This window comes from Meles meles, chromosome 7 (assembly GCF_922984935.1).
Source record: "Meles meles chromosome 7, mMelMel3.1 paternal haplotype, whole genome shotgun sequence".
In the NCBI taxonomy this organism is placed as follows: Eukaryota; Metazoa; Chordata; class Mammalia; order Carnivora; family Mustelidae; genus Meles; species Meles meles.
In genome coordinates, this window is record NC_060072.1 from 29,724,207 (window position 1) to 29,743,225 (window position 19,019).

A 19,019-nucleotide genomic window follows, 5' to 3' on the forward strand; every position below is an offset into this window, starting at 1 on the left:
ACTGAGCCACCCAGGTGCCCCACCAAAGAGATTTTTTTTTTAAAGATTTTATTTATTTATTTGACAAAGAGAGATCACAAGTAGGCAGAGAGGCAGGCAGAGAGAGTGAGAGGGAAGCAGGCTCCCTGCCGAGCAGAGAGCCCGATGCGGGACTCGATCCCAGGACCCTGAGATCATGACCTGAGCTGAAGGCAGCGGCTTAAACCACTGAGCCACCCAGGCGCCCAAGAGATATTTTTAACTAGATAAAAATTTCATCTGCTGGAATGCTTGAATGTAGGGGAAAGACCACTCAGAAACAAAACAAGAGATTTGGCATCAGTTTTCCTATTTGGGTTCCTTGGAATCAGATACAGAGGTTCTATTCTATTTAGGTTAGCTCTGTCTCCATTCTAGAAGAGCCAGGAGCTTGGGCCTTTAGTGACTGCCACCTCTAGAACTTCCATTGTTAGCAGAGACCCCCACAGTCTTGTTGTCAGTTGTACTTCCTTTGTTCCTGCCTTTTATCTCGGAGCCACTGACCTGATGTTGCTTTAGCTGAAATAAAATAATGGTATCTGCAGATATTCACAGGGGTCTGAGTGGGAGGTTTGACATCACAGTAACTCAGAAAAAGATGAAACGGTGGAACTAGCAAACAGTAGCATATACAAGCTACAACTTTATTTGGAATTGCTATAGTTAAACAACAAAGGGAACAGGTCGACTCATTTAGTTTCTATTGTACTGGAGTGATGGGGTTATTTTAGTATGTGTCCTAACTATTCCTTTTAGAGCATCAAACACAAATGGATTGGTCCAAACCTTAGTGAATACATTTGGCTCATAATAGAGTTCGCATTTAAATCAAATTTATAGTTGCCTAAAATAGACCCTCCAACTGTGCAGAAGTCATGTAAGTAGCAGTCACAATGGTAAGAGTGCTTTTTCCCATTCATTCAAAAGCACATAAGTTGCTAAAGATTCACTTTTCAACTGTTATCTGTCCTACTGAGACCATTGCAAGGGTTTAGTTTCTCCTCAATTACACTGAAATGATGTACTTTTGTCTGCTGCTGTTTTAAATCCCTATTATCTCTAAGTGTGTTTCTCTGTAATAATAAAAGGTGTCAAGTAAAGCACCAAGAGGCTCAAAAGATTGTTGTTCTTTCTTTCTTCTTTCATTCCCCTTTTCCTTCTTTTTTTGAGGATTCACAGGTATTGTCTTGCTTTATTCTTCTATAGGATGGTTCTCAGCTGGGGAGATTTAGCTCTCCAGGGGATATTTGGCAGCATTTAGAAGTATTTCAGATTGTCACAACTGTGCAAGCATTGCTACTGGGTGGTGGGTAGAGGCTAGAGATGCTGCTAAACATCCCACATTGCACAGGACAGCTCCCACAACAAAGATTTATCTAGTCAATAGTGTCAATATTGAAAACTCCTGTCTAGGAGAAACAAACAAGATTGATCAGGCTTATCTTCTATGTGATTTTTAAAGAAGGTGAATTGACATGTATTCACTCTGTTTTTGAATTTACATATGGGGGTTATTTCTTTAAAAATCATTTATGAGATTAAAGCCATTTCTCTCAAGGTCTGATGTCACTTTTCTATTCCAAATTCCTCTCTTATATATTGCTGATCTACCTAATTGAAATGATTTTCTTGTGGTAGAAAACTACCATTGAAGTCCTTTGCTGTCCTGACAAGGGTGATGTTTAAAACAATTTTAAGTTTTTAAATCTTTCTGAGAAGGATAAATGTTCAGTTTATACTGTAATCTTTTCAAGGTAAAGTGAAGAGACTATAGTGAAACATAATTATCTCATTTCATATATTTGTATTTTCACAGTTATACTTTAGTTTTATAATTTTAATATTTTAACTTTTTATTCTTGTTTTTTATAAGGATTCAGAAGAAAGTATCAGTCTTTCAACTTTTTCATATAATGAAATTCTTTCACTGCTATGGACTGAATGTCTGTGTCCCTCTAAAATCCATATGTTAAAACACTAATCCTCAATGGGTGGTATACAGAGACGGAGTCTTTGGGAGGCAATTAGGCCATGAGGGTGGAGTCTTCAGGATAGGATTAGTTCCCTTATAGGAAGAAAAAGAAGGAACAGGAGTTTGCTTGTATGTTCTCTCTCCCCCTCTCCACTTTCCACTTCTCTGCCATGTGAGGACATGACCAGTAAGGAGCTCTCACCAGAAACGGAACCTGCCTGCATCTTGATCTTAAATTCCCAGCCTCCAGAACTACAAAAAATAAATTTCTGTTGTTTAAGCCGCCCAGTCTATGGTAGTTTTCTTTCCTTTATCATGGTTTTTATCATGATTTTTTATTATGTAATGTTAGTCACCATAGAGTACATAAGTTTTTGATGTAGTATTCTGTGATTCATTGTTTGCATATAACACCCAGTGCTCCATGCAATACATGCCCTCCTTAATACCCATCATCAGGTTCACCCATCTTCTCCATGCCCTGCCAAAACCCTCAGTTTGATTCCTGGAGTCCACAGTCTCTCATGGTTCATCTCCCCTTTGATATTTCCCCCTTCATTTTCCTCTTCTCTCTCCTAATGTCCTCCATGATACTCCTTATATTCCATGAATAAGTGAAACCATGTGATAATTGTCTTTCTCTGTTTGACTTATTTCACTTAGCATAATCCCCTCCAGTTCCATTCATGCTGCTGCAAATATTGGGTATTCATCCTTTCTGGTGGCTGAGTAATATTCCATTGTGCATATGGACCACATCTTCTTTATCCATTCTTCTGTTGAAGGGCATCTCAGTTCCTTCCACAGTTCAGCTATTTTGGACATTGCTGCTATGAACACTGAGGTACATATGATCCTTCTTTTCACTACATCTGTATCTTGGGGGTAAATACCCATTGGTGCAATTGCTGGGTCATAGGGTAGCTTTATTTTTAACTTGTTGAGGAACCTCCACACTGTTTTCCAAAGTGGCTACACCAACTTGCATTCCCACCAATAGCATAAGAGGGTTCCCCTTTCTTCACAGCCTCCCCAACATTTGTTATTTCTTGCCTTGTTAATTTTGGCCATTCTAACTGGTGTAAGGTGGTATCTCAATGTGGTTTGAATTTCCCCTGATGGCTAATGATGTTGAACATTTCTTCATGTGTCTGCTAGCCATTTATATGTCTTCTTTAGAGAAGTGTCTGTTCATGTCTTCTGCCCATTTCTTGACTTGATTATTTGTTTTTTGGTGTTGAGTTTAGTTTTCTTCTGGAAGAACAAACTGAGTAAAACATCTATAAACTATGGACAAGTAGTATGCATATTGACAGTTCAGAAAAACACTTGGTCCCAGACACAACATGATCAAGTCCAAATGATAACATCTTCATTTGAGAATGAATGGGGCCATTCATTACACAAATAAGGAAGACATTAAAATAAATATGTCTTATGACATATTCATATCTGGTATGAAGCCTTGAATAAATAACTCCTATATCTATACCTAGACCCTTTTCTCTGGTCTCTAGGATTAGATTTACACATTAAATGAAAATTGTTGAAAGTCTTTTGTAAAATAACTCAGAGAGGAAAACATGTGTTTCTTTCAGAGACCCCCCCACTAGACATCAAATGTTCAATCTGTTTTATCCCAAATGTACCAAGAGAAAGAAATAATGTCGATATTTAAAGCAGTGCTTCTCAACTGGAGATGATTTTTTATAACTGGAGACATTTTTTGTTGTCACAGTTGGTGGCAAAGAGGGCTTGCTACTGGCATTGAGTGGGTAGAGGCCAAGGATGCTGCTGAATTTTCAAAAATGCACGGAACAATGCCCCCCACTGATAATTATGCAGCTCCAAGCATCAATAATAGCAGGGTTGAAAAACTGTGATTTAAAGTATAAACCAAAGATGAGAGCTTTTGAAGAGTCCACTCCCTTTAATGCTGTCACCTTCAGAACAAGAAACCAGACTAGAAAATATGTTTCTAAATTAAGAATGACTGTTTTTTAACTGTAAGGGAAAGAGATTTGGGATTTAGTGTTCATGATAATAACAGCATATGTTTAGCAATATAGAAAGCAAGGTAAAGCAATACATAAAGCAAGTTAAAGGCTGCACTTTGGTTTTTATTCTCATTTTTATTCATGTTATTAGGCACTGTTCTACAGTATACAAAGTATAGGCAAAGTAGTCTTTCAGATACTTTAGAGTATAGAATACTCCAGAAGCAAATCCTAAACAAATCTGATTCATAGTTACTCCAAAAAGATTCTCCTGAGACAGATTCATTCTTGGATTATACACACAGTATGCTCTAAAGCCCTTCAACCAACGTGTCACTTTATAAATATTGAAACAAAATACATGATCAGCAGTCCTATTCGGTGCTCAAAGCACAAAGCTTGAGTAAGACATTGTTAGAAAGTGTTGGAGGGTCAGTAATGTATCCTCCAGACTGAGAAGGGCACTTTAATACCAAAAAACAAAGTAAGCCACTCCACACCATTTACATAGTCTTACTCAGGAAAACTTGCTGGCAGGAGCAATTGGGCAGGTAGGCAGATGGAGGGACAACCCAGGGCATTATACAGCTATTATTGGCTGCTATTCTCTGTCCCATATTCTCTGTCCCCAACCAGACCTTAATCCCCATGGGACTGGAGTAAGGGGCATGATGGTAAGGTCACAAGGCAGTTATCTAAATTGGCGCCACCTGTGCACCAGAGGGAAGAACAAGGTGGAGGGCTAAAGAGTCAGTGTTGCAACACTCCTATGGGACATAGTTAAAATAAATACAACTAATTAATATCCAATTTATCATGAAAGGAATTCAGAGAATTTGTAAACTCCTAAGAAATAGTAAGAAGTAAAAATATGAACAGCTTCAAATAAGATTTGCCACACTAAGGCAATATACAAAAAAAAAAATCAGAGAAAAAAGAAGATTATATTTATGAATAAAGGATTATTAAGGGAAAATATTCAGGTCACATTCTTGGCCTTTAATGTCAACAGCAAGGATCATGATAAGCACTTTGACATTGTTGCTTGTCCCATTGTGGTCCCAGGTCAGGAACCTTGCTATATATACTAAAGGGATCATGGGTCTGAACAATGTAGTAAGTTTTGTTTTGTTTTGTTTTTGTTTAAAAGATTTTATTTATTTATTTGACAGACAGAGATCACAAATAGGCAGAGAGGCAGGCAGAGAGAGAGGGAAGCAGGCTCCCCGTCGAGCAGAGAGCCTGATGCGGGGCTGGATTCCAGAACCCTGAGATCATGACCTGAGCTGAAGGCAGAGGCTTTAACCCATTGAGCCAACCAGGCACCTGACATAGTAAGTTTTATTTCAATTTTAATATATCTGAATTGTGAGGGTTTTTTTTAAATGCTTTAAATTATATAAACAAGTCACTTTCATTGTGCTTATCTCACAATAGGTACACATTAAGTACTTGCTGAATATAAAAAATATTAGTACAGATAGTACAGCTTATTCCAAGTAAAAGACTTAAAACATATTTTATGATTGAAATTAGAACTCAAAGATTTTAAATAACTTTACCACAGGCACATAGACAGTGAAAGAGACAGAATCGAAGCATTGCTATGCTAATCAAATAGAAAAACAAAGAATCATTAATAAATTTATCATCTAGTACTTCTTGCATCTTAGTATATATGTCAACTCAGATCTTTATACGTCCATATAATGTTAAATCAAATCTTACAATTCATATTGGCTTGGAATCTTCTTTTCTCACTGAAAAATGCATCATAGATATTTTTTTTAAATCAGCAATCAATATTTCCCAATTGGTGAAACCCTAATCCAAAGCATTTTAAGAGTGGTGCCACTAAAACAAAAAGAAAAAGACAAAAGAACTGTCTCTGAACAAGTAAGTTTGGGAAATGCTTTGTAAACACAGTAAAATGAAAAATATACTTACTGAAGGACATTTAGTATGCCTATGCACATTGTAATTATCCAATGAGACATACAGATTGTTTCATTACCCAAAATTAATTGATGAGGAAATACTTTAACTACAGGAGAGCCATCTACCATAAATAGGTAAAGCAATATAATACAGTGATCTGTTTTTTGATTGCATACTCCATAAGGGAACACAATTTGAACACAAACCAACCATGTATGTATAATCACTTATTTATAGATTATATGCACATTCTATTGTACCAACGGATTGTGTGTATTATATAACACAAAAAATAGAAAAAAGTGTGAAAAAATGAGTTAATGTATTTTGAAGGCCCTGCTAATATTATTAGCTATTATTAATATTTTGCTAATATTAGCAATTATTTCAAAGCATGTAGGATAAACTTCATCTTTATGGTAGTTGTTGTAAGTATAGATTTTTTTAAATAAAGATTTTACCTATTTATTTGAGAAAGAGTAAGCAAGAGAGAGAGAAGGAGTAGTGGGGGGCTGAAGGAGAGGGAGAACGAGAACCCCCTGAGCAGGAAGCCTGTTGCAGGGCTTGATCTCTGGACTCTGGGGTCATGACCTAAGCCAAAGGCAGAAACTTAACCAACTGAGCCACTCAGGTGCCCCATAAATATATATTTTAAATAGATACTGATGATTTTAATTTTTAACATTTTTCATAGTGGCCTATTAGACTGTTACCGTTTTTAACTCCTAAAATGCCAGATTAAGAGCTTGTACAAGGATTAAAAGTGTCATCATTGTGACTGAAAATTACAACATAGAAACAACATAGAAACATCTCCACAGTGTGGCTCTCACTCTTCCCTCAGGATCCATCATTTGACTTAACATGTGACCAAGTGAGGTTCCAGTGTCAATGAGGACATGAATATTAATAAAAATGTAATTAAAAATCATAGCATTTTCTTTCCTTATCATAGGAGATCATCCCGAGAATTAAGGTCTTATGAAGGATACTTTTTGTGAGGTGTGATAGGCAGAAGAGATATTACCTTGCATTGAAAAGAGCAGGAGCAAAGGAAAGAGAAACATTCCAGGTAGACTGGTATTTCAAATGACCTGGCCAAGAAAGGGAGGAAGAAATCTTACCTAAAAGGCATAAATGTCAAGGTACTTTACTTTTACTTAGTTGTTCTTAAAATGGATGCATCTTAAGTATGTTTAAATATCAAATATATGCTGGTGGGAAGAGAGCCAATGGAACGAGAGGAGAAAGAATAAGAGAGAGGAAGATGATGGATGAAGAAAAATTACAGGACCAGAGCCTGAGCTATTGCAACATACAAATGAAAGCTCTATTTCCCAATTAGGAGAGCAGGAGTAATACATGAAAACAACCCATCTAGAAAGAAACAGTCTGTGCTTGCTTGACAGCACATATACTAAAATTGGAATGTTACAGAGAAGATTAGCAAGGTCCCTGGGCAAGGGTGACATGCAAATTTATGAAGTGTTCTGAAAGAAAGAAAGAAAGAAAGAAAGAAAGAAAGAAAGAAAGAAAGAAAGAAAGGAAAGGAAAGGAAAGGAAAGGAAAGGAAAGGAAAGGAAAGGAAAGGAAAGGAAAGGAAAGGAAAGGAAAGGAGAAAAGAAAAGAAAGAGAGAAGATGTGGCCTGACTCATACTGTGACAGGGACTAGAAATGAAAGCAAAAATAGATGAGTGGAGAATAAATAAAGAACCAGTATGATAATGCAGAACCAGCACCACAGAAGAGAGGCTGACCCTAAGGTGAAGAGCACACTTATTCCTTTAATGATTCCAGAACAATTTTCAATGAAGAGATGCAGTGAGGAGGAATTGGTAGTTAAACCAGAACCATCTCATATACTGATAACGTATTACTAATTTATTTTCAAATTTACAAATACCTACTTCCTGTTTACCATGTTCCAAAAAATAGGCTGGATGTTGAAGGTCCAAAATGAACAGAGGCATGTGCTTCTTGCCGTCACAGTTTAGATTTGCCTTTTTATTTTAGCTGCTGTATATATGAATTATTTAAGAGACTACATACAGTTTGTCTCATAGTGTAAGATGTCATTCTTAATTAAATCTTGTATGTCTTGAGTAGAAAAGAAAAAACAAAACAAAAAAACCCTTAGTTTTGAGTAGGAAGAAAAGTGAACAGTATGGACTTTACTGATTTTTTTTGGTAGTCAGTATTAGATGCCCTAAGTGGGCAAAATTGCTCAGAATAGTTCCTAAAATTCTACCATCTCATTGATATTGGAATATGCCAATAGCTATAAGGACACAAATACAACTTAATGCCTTTTTTTTTGCCTTTTTTTTTTAAAGATCTTTTTTATTTGACAAAGAGATTACAAGTAGGGAGAGAGACAGACTGAGAAAGAGGGGGAAGCAGGTTCCCTGCTGAGCAGAAAGCATGATGCAGGGCTCCATCCCAGGACCCTGAGACCATGACTTGAGCTGAAGGCAGAGGTTTAACCCCCTGAACTACCCAGGCACCCCAGCTTCTTGCTTTTTTTAACATCTTTTTGTTTCTCCAGTATCCCAATCATTATAAAAAGAAAAAGCTGGGTAACAGAAAGAGAAATACATATAATCATACTTTGTAAATAAAAGAGAGAATACATGAAAATAGCTAAGTTATTGACATTATTATTAAAACATAGTTTTAAATTTTTCCCTTCCTTTCAGGATTGAGTTTTAATGTTTAACATTTGTGGTTTGCGTATCAAACAATTTCATAGATACTGCAGTCCCAACTTAACATGCTATGTTGAAATGAAGATTTGCGATACATTAAGGTTTCAAATAAATACCAAGGAGATAACAATATCTTTCCTGAGTCAATAGATCAATGTCAACTAAGGAGCACCAAGAAAAACAAAACGAAGAAGCTGGAAAAGATAAGAAGAAGTAGGCAGAGGCTAGACAACTATCAAAAGAAGACTTCCCCTTTCCAATTTAACAGTCTTCCCAACTGTAGCAAGAACAGGATATCTTGGATCCTGGATCACATTAAATCTACTGTACTTTGCATAATTATTCCCCATTTCAGGAAATGCTTTAATGTTAATGAAACATGAGTTAAGCTATGAAATGTGAACATTTTTAAAAAATTATCAGCAGCCTTTGCTAGAAGTTATCACTGACTGTATATGACCAGAGGAAGGGAACATGTAAAGGATCAGTAACTTGCAATTAATAATAATAAGTGAAAAATAAAATAGTAATTCTTGATTTTTTTTCAATACTTGAGGAATACTTGGGACAGGAGAGAAGACAGAACAAGTCATTACATGTTCAGGGAAATTACTTTGATCAATTTTTTTCTTATTATGATAATATTGGCAGCCATAATCACGTAAGCTCTGAAAATGAGAGCATTCAGTTCAGCAAAATTATACTGATTAAAATGGATATGTAAGAAATGTTGAACTACATTCTATATAAGGTGTCCCCGTCTGTGTATAGGAATTATGTAGTGGTTTATATAAAATAGACAATGCCTAAAGTGTGTCTAAGATGTTCACAGCTCTATGTTGCAGTGCTACCTTGCACAGAAGCTCAGTCCAGGGTGCTGCATCCTCTTAATGACTTACACTCTTCGGAATGCAGCTGCCAAGACAAATGAAAGCACAGGATTTGGATAAAAATCCACATTCTCTTTCCAGCTGTGCCTCCCTGACCCATCTGGGAAATAAGAAAACTGTCCTTCTTTATAAAGCACTTTGCAGCCTGATCCTTCCCTCTTTTCTATCTCGCCATCAGGATATCAATACACATGCACATTGATGGATTACAATGCCTTTAAGAAGTAAACTACAACCAGTGAGCCCAGAAATAAGTAAGATTGTGGAAAAGTTTGATGCAAATGAGACTGGTTTCCGAAAATCACTATAAAAATAATTTCTATCGCTACCTGCATGAGCTTCAGACTTTTTTGTCTGACCTCCTGTTGCTGACTTCTTTTCCTGGGAATGTGGGGAGCCTGGGCTTAGCAGTTCCACGAATTGAGAGTGAGTGTGGGAATGGGGGAGGTGAAATAAGCTTTTAGCTAAAGAACAAAGGGAGACTGATGCTCAAGTCCCAGCTGAGAGTGTGGGAAACAAGTAACTTCGAAAAATTTGGTCTAACTGTAGGGTGGAGTCCAGAGACAAGACATCAAGAAAAGCCTCAGGAATGAACAAGTAAGGCAGTCAAGGCAGGTTTGGAAGGCAAAACACAAGACGGATTCTGGACATAATGAAATCCATGGCACTGGAATTCTTTGTACTGTGCCACAGTTGATCTCATGAGTGGGGCGGGAATCATGAAGCTGACCTGTTCTTACAGCTCTAAGTATTTGATTGCCTCCTTCAATATGAATGTTTTAGAAATACAAGGTAGGAATTAAACAATAGTTTTACAGAAAACTGTACTCTGAAAAGAAATCTAATTTTCAGACGAAAACAAAGAATTTGCATCTCTAGATGCTAAAATCAAGTCTCTGAATTTGTCCATGTCTAATAAATCAAAGTGTTGTCTTATCTTTTAAAAAAATCATTCCTCATTTAAAAATAAATCATTCCTCCCACAATTTACGAACATCAAAATGGATTTATCATCAGTTACATTCTAGGGAATCTTGAGCCTCTTCTGCCAGAGGTGGTAATGCTTGTTATTGCTAGACCCTGCTCATAACATAATGTATTAATCAGAATAGGCTATACCTCAGTAACAAATTAGCCCTGAAATATCAGTTTCTAACACAGCAAGTTTATTTCTTCCTCACACTACATGCCCAATGAGAGTCAACAAAACAGCAGTTCTGTTCTTTATAATCATAAGGAGAGGCTGACAGAGTCCTATGCCCAGGGTATAGCTGGTCATCATCATAGGGGACAAAACAGATTAGAGAAATTCAGAGGTTTTTCATTGTCTCAGCCTAATGTTCACACATCACACCCATGTATATTTCATTGGCCAGAGCCAGTCTACTGCTTTCACCTAACTAAAGAAGCTTGGAAAGTATAATGGGAAGGAGAATTGGATATTTGTGAATACTAGTAATGGTTACCATGTATAATATTTTAAAAATAATCATAAGACCCTGGAAAACCACCCTTTGGAGAAAAGAGGACATAAGAAGAAAAAAAAAACACACACGCAACACAAAATGAGGGACATGTACATAATCAAGAAGGAACAACCAAAGGATACTAACAGTAATTTGAAATTAGGGTGTTTCAAGCAATCCATAAATGTACAGTTACTGCACAATGATGTTTCCCTCAGATACAAAAAGGAAAAAAAAGTAATTGAGTTTATCAAAGGTAGGATTTAAAAAAAAAAAAACAAAAACAAGGTAGGATGGGATTATGCCTTCTGGAAACTAGTGAGACCAGAGGGACCATACAGTGGCTAACCTCTGGATGGAGCAAACTAATGGGGTCTCAGTAGAGAATTAAGCCTACTCACATGTTCAGAGCTGAAGGAATGAGCCTCAATGATTCCTAGTAAATTGATTTCAAATAAATACCAAGAGAGAATGCAGGAACTCCAAAGAGCAAAAAGGGTAATTTTTAGGTCAGTAGAGACTTCTTAAAGTTTAGAGAAGGGATCCTTAATGGTCCTTCTCTTTCAAGTTGCTAGGAAGAAAAAGGACGAAGAGAACGAACCAAGAATAATTGTGATGAAAGGGTAACAGGCTTGAGAGCCAGAGAAAAAGAGAATATAAACAGAGAAGACTAGGAAGCCTAATCTGAAAAGAATTAGCAATCCCATTGGGCCAATGGGAATCTGCTCAACTTGGATTCAGGGCTTGGTCTAGACTCCAGATTCAGACAGAGTGAATGACTCAGGAAAGGGACTCTTTGACCTAGCTTCATTTGCATTTTAACGTAGACCAGCAAACCTATGATCGGTCCCTATTATTTGGAATTTTAAAAATTCCTTCTATTTCTTTGTATGTTTGCAGTTAAAGCCTTAACATTCCCAGTGTATCAGAAAGAACAGCTGTGAGGGTCCAGGCTGAGTCACAAGCAACAGTAACCAGAATGAGAAAAAACAATCAGATGCTTTAGTCCCATGGAAGCAAAGAGAAGATGAAGGGATCAGTCTAGGATGTAGGTAGAAACTAATTGGAGAACCTGGCCTGCCTTAAAAATAATTATTCAGTGTAGGTGACAAAGGTTGGTACTGTTGGGATTTCCATATCTTTATATATAAAATCACCCAGAGCTTCTCCAAGCTATAGCAAGATTATAAAGTAGAGAGTAGTTTAGGAACTGGGTCTATTCCCATCATGGACATTAGTGTCCATCACAGACATTCTAAGCATATTTTTATTCCAGTATCCAAGCCACTGATTAAAATGTTAACGGGCCCACAAAGTAGACTATATGGAATGCCATTTGTTGTGTCTCCCCAGGCTGACACTGAACCATTGATAATATTTGTCAAAATGAGATACTCCAACCAGCTGTCTCTTCTCACAGCACATTCATGCACAGTTGTTGGTGAGGAATTAAGACTGTAACAGCAGGGACATTAAGGATTAGGTTTGACAGTTCAGTAAGAGGAATGCATAGTTTAGCTTTGTCCAAGTCAGGATGCCTTCCTATTTTAGAAAGAGGATGATTTCAGTTAGTGAAATTTACTTTGAAAAGAGCTAAGGATAAAGAAATGTGGACAGCATTTTGAATGACAAGACAGGAGTCCACTCGTGATTTTTGATCATTGCTTTTCAATCAAAAAGCACATAAAACAAATAAAATATTCAATGATTAATACTGAAACAGGCAGTAGAAAAAAAATGATGTTGATAAATTCAAAAAATCAGGTCAGCTTTTTGCCAGTGTTTAAAAGAGTATCTTGCAAGATACAATGGCTTCACTCTATCAACTGTATTTCCAGAAAAAGGAATTTTAAGAAGGAAGATACTTTCTTTTACAATCACAGTGAAATCATGCTTAAAATGACTGTTGAGATACTCTACAATAGAATGTTTTGTTTTTCCAGATTCCTAGAAATATGGTCCTATGAGTGGAACAGCTGTTCTGTTTAGCTTTCTCCTTGACCTTTCCAGAAGTCCCGTAATTCAGATCAGGTAGTAAACAGCTGTTAAAATAAATCTGACCTTGAGCTTGGAGGGAGGAAGATGAGGCCTCAGACACTGTAGCTTCTGACTTCATTCCTGGCATCATGGTTTAGGTCAGAGATTATAAACTCAATAATCCAGAAACTATAACAAACACTGATAGTGCTGAGAAAAACTAATTAAACACCCTTCTTCCCAGAGCGGGTGGTAGAAATGGGAGAAGTATTGCAGATAATACTGGAGTGAGCCCATGATTACCTGGTGCCCGTAGATTTTGTGTTTTAGGATTGATATGTACATTTTCAGTCCCAATCGAGACTTCTATATAGCTCCCATCATTTTATTTTGTTTTGGGGTGATCCGTACAACCCTAATAAAATGAAGAAAGATTCAAAGTGAAGAGAGACATAAGCTCCTGGTTTTTGAGACAAAGGCTCAACAACCAGCCCTTTAACCCAAGGAGTCTGCTGAGATTCCCAGCAGCTGTGCTGAAGGATGGGAGCCCCAAGCCATGTCCATACCGGGGCACTTCCATCCTGGACAGCATTCCAACACAAAACTGACAAAAAGAGTAGATCAGGATAGCCACTCATTCCCCAGTTTGGTAAAGCATCATTTTTAGAGGCTGATGTGTCTTTAGACTATGGGGTGAATCCACCCCATAAAGTATACTTGGTGGAGTGCCTGGGTAGCAAATTCAGTTAATTGTCAAAGTCCAACTCTTGATTTTCGCTCAGGTCATGATCTCAGGGTCCTGAGGTTGAGCCCTGGTCATGCTCCACACTCAGCACAAAATCTGTTTGAGAGTCTCTCTCCCTCTCACTCTGCTCCTCCCCATGCTTGTGTACTGTCTCTAAAAAATAGACCTAAAAAAAAAAAGTGTACTTGTTAATGCCCTGTGGAGTATAAAGAGATGGGATTTATCTCATAATTTTTATCTCATTATTATAAATTGATATTTTATGTGCATTTAAAAATGTAAATACACTAGAATACTAGATTGCATATAAAATATTAAACAAATATATATACAGGAGATATATGCCTGCTCAAGATGCTATAACAAAATACAGTAAACTGGATGGCTTATTATCAATAAGCATTTATTTCTCACAGTGCTGGAGCCGGAAAATCTAAGATCAAGGCTCTGATTTCTAGTAAGGGCTGGCTTGTAAGGCCAGCCTTCAATGTCTGTCTTAGACAGTCATCTTTTTGTTGTATCCTTACATGGTAAAAGCAGCAGGGTAGCCTTCTTTGGCTTCTTTTACAAAGCACTAATCCCACTCATGGGGGTTCTGCCCTAATGACCTAATCACCTCCCAGAGGCCCCACCTTCTAATACTATCAATTTAGGGATTAGGACTTCAACATATGGATGGAGGAGGGCAGCTGACAAACATTCAGACAAAACACACATTTATTTATTTATTTTTATAGATAGGGGAGCATACAATCAAAAAATGTTGAAGACATTATTATTATTCCCTTCCCGCCAAATGGGAGCGAGGAAGCGGAGAAAAGGGAACCCTCCTACACTGTTGGTGGGACTGCAAGCTAGTGCAGCCACTCTGGAAAATGGAGGTTCCTCAAAAAGTTGAAAATAAAGCTACTCCATGACCCAGCAGTTGCACAGCTGGGTATTTACCCCAAAGATACAAATGTAGTGATCCGAGGAGGTACCAACACCTCAATATTTATAGCAGCAATGTCCATAACAGCCAAACTATGGAAAGAGCCCAGATGTCTATCAACAGATGAATGGATAAAGAAGATGTGGTATGTATGTGTGTATGTATATACACACATACACACACACAGAGAGACACACACAGGAATATAATGCAGCCAACAAAAATGAAATCTTGCTATTTGCAATAACATGGATGGAACTAGAGGGTACTATGCTAAGCAAACTAAGTCAATCAGAGAAGACAATTTTATGATCTCACTGAAGTGTGGAATTTAACAAACAAGGCAGAGGATCACAGGGGAAGGGAAGGAAAAACAAAACAAGATGAAACCAGAGAGGGAGACAAACCATAAGAGACTTTTAATCATAGGAAACAAACTGACAGTTGCTGGAGGGTAGGGGGATGGAGGGATAAGGTATCTTGGTGATGGACATTGGGGAGGGAATGTATTGCAATGAGCACTGGATATTATATAAGATTGATGAATCACAGATCTGTACTCCTGAAACAAATACATTATATGTTAATTAAAAAGGAAGAAGAAAACAAGGTAGATTGCAAAGCCATTGCTGTTACCATAACTCTATAAAGGTCATTCAGATTAAACCCTTTGGCTTAAGATATTGATCTGACTAATGTCACCATTGAACAGAAGGAATTAAAAAGGAGGGAGGCGAGAAATGAGAAATGATAGTCTCTTTCCTCAGGTGACATCTTTTTTCCATAATAAATCTCTAAACAAAAGACCCAGACTGCTCACCTTCTTCATACTCACCTCCATGGCATACCATGCCTATTTCAGCATGAGTCACATAACTCTCCAGTAAATAATCTGTTAAAGCCAAGGAACAGAATCCAGGGCAAAAGGTACCATTTGAGGAAGGATGTGTCTTGGTGAGTGGAGGATACCAACGGAGTAGAGAGAGTCGGGGAAATGCAACTGCAGAGTTTGTCATCAAGTACTTTGTCAGCAAGGTGTCAGATAGTGGGAAGAGGACAAGGACACTTTTCTTACAGTGGAAACCAAGACATCAATTTCAATAGGTAGTAAACAGGTGGCCCTGGCTAAGTCTAGCCTACAGATATGATTTGTTCAGCCATAAGTCATTTGTAAAATTTTGAAGTAAATATTTAAAGCTTGGGAGGTTTCACACTGAAAAAAAAAAAAAAAAGTCCACATTTCTAACTTCTCTTGATAAATACTGGGTCAGTATTCCCAAATAGCCACCATGGGCTGGAGATGAATTGTGTTCCATTGGAAGAGAGAGTAGAGCCTCTCACTTTCATATTACCTCCACACAGACTGTTTCACACATCTTCACTGTTTTTACTCTTCTGGGTTCAGAGATATTGGAAGGACTTAGAATTCTGAGAGAAGCCAAGAGACAAACAAATAAGACAGCCTGAATCATAGCCCCATAGACCCTCTTCCTGCCCCATTGCCTACCATGGGCAAGGTCCTTGTTCCAGGGATCAGTGATGGGAAGAAGTAAAAGCAAACCGAAAAGATGAGGTACATGTTCCCAATGAACTTATATCCTAGTTGAGAAAATTGGATTAACACATTAGTAATGGAGTTCTCAGTGATACTATCGAAAATATTTTTAATGCTATCATGGAACAGTCACTGTTCTTTCTCTCATGTGGTTTGTATTCCTTTACACATATGAATTCCCATAGAAACCCCATGAAAAGGAAATAATTGCATCCCATTTTTCAAATAGGAAATTGAGTCATGGAAATAAGCAACTTGTATAAAGTCCCACAGCTAGTAAGTGGTGAAGTAATAATGAGCTCCAGCAGTCTGACTTCAGAAGCAAGGCATTTAACCCCTGTGCCACACCATTAAGTACTAAGCAGAGTGTTAAAATGGGCTGATGTGACAGAGGCATTGGGCAGCAACTTTAGATCTGGAAGTCAAGAATAGACTTTCTGGAAGTGACATTTAAGCTGAGATCTGAAGAATACAGCTATGCAAAAACTAGAGTAGTAGGCAAAGGAAGCAACTCATGTGAAGGACTAAATTTGGAAAGAACTTGTTTATTAAAAATCCCAAATGAGGGGCACCTGGGTGGCTCAGTGGGTTAAAGCCTCTGCCTTTGGCTCAGGTCATGATCCCAGGGTCCTGGGATTGAGCCCCGCATCAGGCTCTCTGCTCCGCAGGGAGCCTGCTTCCTCCTCTCTGCCTGCCTCTCTGCCTAGTTGTGATTTCTCTCTGTCAAATAAATAAAATATTTTAAAAAATCCCAAATGAGTTGACCAGTGAGATGGTAGCTTGATGGGAGAGTGAAAAGGAGAATGGGGAGAACTGGAGAGGGGAGACTGAAGACAAAGCACAAGCCACACTCCGGGGTATAGGGTTTCCATTTCATGACAGCTGGGAGCCAGTGGAGTGTAAGAGCCTGAGAGGGGCACATAATTTGATGTGCTTTTCAAAAACCATGGTGATCCATTCATCTGTTGATGGACATCTAGGTTCTTTCCATAGTTTGGCTATTGTAGATTGCTGCTATAAACATTCAGGTGCGATGGGATTGGCAGGGAGACAAACCATAAGTGACTCTTAATCTCATAAAACAAACAGAGGGTTGCTGGGGGGAGGGGGGTTGGGAGAAGGGGAGTGGGATTATGGATATTGGGGGGGGAATTGCTATGGTGAGTGCTGTGAAGTGTGTAAACCTGGCGATTTACAGACCTGTACCCCTGGGGATAAAAATACATTATATGTTTATAAAAAATAAGAAATAAATAAAAAATTTAAAAAAAAAAACATGGTGATGTTTACATTTACCAGGGCTCTTTATAAACTGACCTTAAGGTATGTTTCTACCTTCATACATCCTGTGAGCTGACCAAAATTCTAGGAACTATGGTTGTGCTAGAAAAAACAATTCTGTGGAAATAAAGCCCTGATTTGTATTATTTGCCTACCTCTGTGTAAATACTTCCACGTAGTTGATCTTATCCTATCAACAATTTAACAATCAGCTTTCAAAATTCCTGAATACTTAAGAATCACTGCTTCACAGCCAGTTCCATACCTACACCCCAAATATTTTCACCTTTTGAACTCACCAGATCCTTACATGGTATGACTTTCCTACATTCTGTTCCCCTTATCTGTAAAATTTAACCACTGTAGAGCTATGTTAAGAGAAAAACCTGTGGCTTCAGATGGACTTGGACTGAAATCTTAGCTTTGTAAATCAAACACATGATCTTAGGAAAAATTCTTAGATTCTCTAAATCTCTGTTATTGATAACATGGGTATGATAACAGTCCCTAATTCAGGATATTATTCCAAGAATCAAATGAAATAATGTAACAAAAAGCACTTAGCGGAGTACCAGGAATGTTACGTACTTCTTTAGAAAATTTATTTTACTCATCTACTTACCTACTACGAGCTAGAAGCTGGGGTAAGCTACAAAGTTTGTGAAGTTTGTCCTTCAATAGCCAGTCTTTTGAGTTAGGTCTCTTGCCTACTTTTCCCCACCTCTAAGATGCTTTCCAGGATACACATAAGAATCTTTTTCTCTCATAGCCTAAAGGAACTATTTAATGATATATATCTTATATATGATATGAGAATAAATAGTGGCTTAAAGTAACAGTATCTATTTTGTAATAGAGTTTCCTGATAACAGGAAAAACTGCAAGACACAGATGGTAGAAGATCCTTGCCATAGTATTTTACTGATGTACGGTCAGCAACTTGAGGTAGATAACTAAGTCTGAGCCTCTACCTGTCAGTTTTTATTCAGAGGAATTCTATGGACACTCATCTTCATGTTTATTTGTACTAACACTAAGAACAGCTTTATTCATTGACTATTAAAGATGTAGGTTCTAGTGACAGTCCCATTTTACCTTTGTGACCTTGTTTAAGTCCCAAACTCTGAGATTTACCACGTTAGAATGAATTCAGAGTCTATACCTGCTCTAAAATTCAATGATTCTACACATCTAAATATTTATAAATTCCAAAAGCACCTCCAAAGCTAACAGAAAAAATACATTTGACACCATTCTTGTGAGATTAACATAAATAAAATTAGACCTCTATAGCAAATCAAAGCAGAGTATTGAGTCAATTGTATGAATAATTCAGAAAAAAATAAAGCAAAACAAGAACTTATGGTTCTAAAGCTTTCAGAATACACAATTTATAGTCTTATTCAGAAACCACTGGAACTGCAGCTCATTCTGATTTATATTTAAGAAATCATCAAACCTGCATTTTCCTTTAAATTCATGTTTTTCAGATATCCCACATAAAAATCCTGCTTAACAGGGGCGCCTGGGTGGCTCAGTGGTTT

At 37.5% G+C, this 19,019-nt stretch overlaps 1 non-coding gene across 1 annotated transcript; it reads left to right on the top strand.

Annotated features, from left to right (window-relative positions):
• The first annotated feature begins 7,319 nt into the window (after positions 1-7,319).
• Positions 7,320-7,425, top strand: LOC123947773. The gene has a single exon (XR_006819815.1). It is a non-coding gene; the product is annotated as a U6 spliceosomal RNA (small nuclear RNA).
• Positions 7,426-19,019: the final 11,594 nt, after the last annotated feature.